We start from the raw sequence: 2,967 nt of genomic DNA, 5'->3' as shown, positions 1-2,967 counted from the left end.
CGAACCCTGCTGTACTCTTTCACCACAACTTTCTCTCACTCTTACTTCCTGTTTCTGTTGTGCCTGTAATTCAAAGGGTCAGCCTTGTCACACTGTATCAGGCTGAATATCCCTGAGAACTACGTTAAAGGTACACGTGTCTGTGGAGTGCTCAGCCACTTGCACGTTAATTTCACAAGTAGGCTGTTCTGTTGATTGGATCAACTGGAACCCTTGATGTTGTAAGTGACGGAGTGCCAACAACAACATTAGGAAGGGCATTCAGTCATAAGAAACCATGCCAAAATGAACACTGGTGCTCAGTGCAGTGTTTGGGCCTATTGGATTGTGACAAACTGTCCAACCCACGCTAGTATGGAGGGTAGATGTTAAATGTTGACGATGATGATGATGTATTTACTGTTCAATCTTAGTTAACTAGCAATAAATTCAAGCTTGCTTGTTGAACTAATAGATTGTAAATAAACTATGAATGGAGTTATTTTTTTTTTCTTTAAAATTATCCAAGTGAACTCAATGAGAGTCACTCCCCTTAGAATATACAATAAGGAAGGTTATTTTATGAATTCAGTCAAAATAAAATCAAAACACAAGTGACATATAAACTTTACAAAACACAGGTGACATACATATTTTGCAGTTGAATGAAAGTAACCATCATTATGGACACATAGGATCAAGGTAAACATAGCAACAACAACAACAATAATACTCATTATTTGTATTACACCCTCCAGCCCCTCATACACATAGTATAGAAAGAAGGCTTGATAGAAAAATGTTCTAAAAGAAATTGTTGTCATGAATAAACTCATAAATATAAACCTTTCTTATCTTTTATGTCTTTTGGTTGTTTCAGTCATTTGATTGTGGCCATGCTGGGGCACCATCTAGAAGGGTTTAGTTGAACAAAGCAACCCCCTACCTAGTACTTATTTTTAAGGCTGATACTTATTCTATCGGTTTCTTTTTGATGATGTGCTGAGTTATAGGGACATAAACAAACCGAGATTGGTTGTCAAGCAGTGGTGGAGGACAAACACAGACACAAACACAAACACACACATAGATGCATGTGCATGCATACACACACACACACACACACACACACACACACACACACACACACACACACACACACAGTTACAATATGGTTCTTTCTGTTTCTGTAACCAAATCCACTCACAAGGTGTTGGTCAGGCTGAGGCTATAGTTGAAGACACTTGCCCAAGGTGCCATTGTGGGACTGAACTTAAGACCACATTGTTGAGAAGCAAGCTTCTTAACAACACAGCCACACCTGTGCCTATACCATACCGGCACTTGTATACGCATACCTTTCTATCAAATGTATAGCAAAAGAATTTATCACAGACTGTGTGCTGAGCTCACATTATTTTACTTGTTATTAAACATGTAAACTATTGAAATCAGTCATATATAATTTTTTTCACAGTTGATAATTTTTTCTACTAGGTACAAGGCCTGAAATTTTTGGAGAGACAGGGCCAGTCAATTAGATTGACCCCAGTACACAACTGGTACTTAATTTATCGACCCCAAAAGGATGAAAGGCAAAGTTGACCTTAGCGGAATTTGAACTCAGAACATATAAGGATAGACGAAATACTGCTAAGCATTTCACCTGGCATGCTAACGGTTCCTATTTCTTTATAATGCCCACAAGGGGCTAAACATAGAGGGGACAAACAAAGACAGACAAAGGGATTAAGTTGATTACATCGACCCCAGTGCTTAAGTGGTACTTTATTTATCGACCCTGAAAGGATGAAAGGCAAAGTCGACTTTGGCAGAATTTGAACTCAGAATGTAACGGCAGACGAAATACCACTAAGCATTTCGCCTGGCATGCTAATGTTTCTGTCAGCTTGTTGCCCTTTTCACAGTTGATAATATCAAAATCAAACATCTCTTATTCCCCATAACCCAATTACAGATACTACATCATACAATATCATTGATAATCTATGGTATCAGTAGAATATCAATGGAATGTTATGGTGCATAGCACCTTGGGCAAGTATCTTCTGCTATAGCCCTGGACCAACCAATGCTTTGTGAGTGAATTTGATAGATAGAAACTGTGTGGAATCCTGTTGTACATGTGTGTGTATGTATGCATACTGTATGTATGCATACTGTATGTATGTATGTAATGTCTTGACTTGTATGTGACATAGATTTAATTGAGGGAGGGTTGTGCAATGTCTTCTGCCTCACTCTCTTGTCCCTTCCTATCTGATTCCAGTGGCAAGACAAAGTCAAGATGACTAGAGGTAGGTTGGGATGCAATGGGTGGCCACAGTGTCTTTTGTTTCTCACTGTGCCATGTTCGTGCTCCACAATGCTTGCTGGTTCAATTTCCTGTCTGTTGGACCAATCTAGTGGTTTCCTTTGCATAGTCCACCAGGTCCAGTCGTCAGATGCATAGGTAGTTAAGCCCTACTTCACTGAAGGTTGAAAGCCATCAGTTACCCTCACTATGGTTTAGCTGCCCTGCCTGGCATGGCTGCGCCAACAATGGTGCCACCTCCTATGAACAGAATAGGATTGCAGGAGCACAAAGAAAACATGAGCTGCACAAGTTCTGAGCCAACTCTTTGCCTTCATTCCCAGAAGGCCACCAGTGTTCAATCTGTAGCAGAACCTTTTGAGCATACCTCAGCCTGATTGGCTACAGCTGGACACACTGTGACCCATCTTCTTCTCCCATGGGATGTCCTTAGTCATCGTTGACAACAATGCACAAGTGGCTGTGTGGTAAGTAGCTTGCTTACCAACCACATGGTTCCAGGTTCAGTCCCACTGCATGGCACCTTGGGCAAGTGTCTTCTACTATAGCCTTGGGCCAACCAAAGCCTTGTGAGTGGATTTGGTAGACGGAAACTGAAAGAAGCTCATTGTATATATATGTATGTATATATATATATATATATATATATATAT

The 2,967-nt window shown here is 40.3% G+C and overlaps 1 protein-coding gene across 12 annotated transcripts in view; it reads right to left on the bottom strand.

Moving 5' to 3' along the window:
• The window catches only part of LOC106882633 (tensin-1), an 835,201-nt gene that overhangs the window by 410,704 nt on the left and 421,530 nt on the right, over positions 1-2,967 (bottom strand). The window lies entirely within an intron of this gene.

This window comes from Octopus bimaculoides, chromosome 8, assembly GCF_001194135.2.
Source record: "Octopus bimaculoides isolate UCB-OBI-ISO-001 chromosome 8, ASM119413v2, whole genome shotgun sequence".
Classification (NCBI taxonomy): Eukaryota; Metazoa; Mollusca; class Cephalopoda; order Octopoda; family Octopodidae; genus Octopus; species Octopus bimaculoides.
This window is presented reverse-complemented; position numbering and strand designations above follow the sequence as displayed.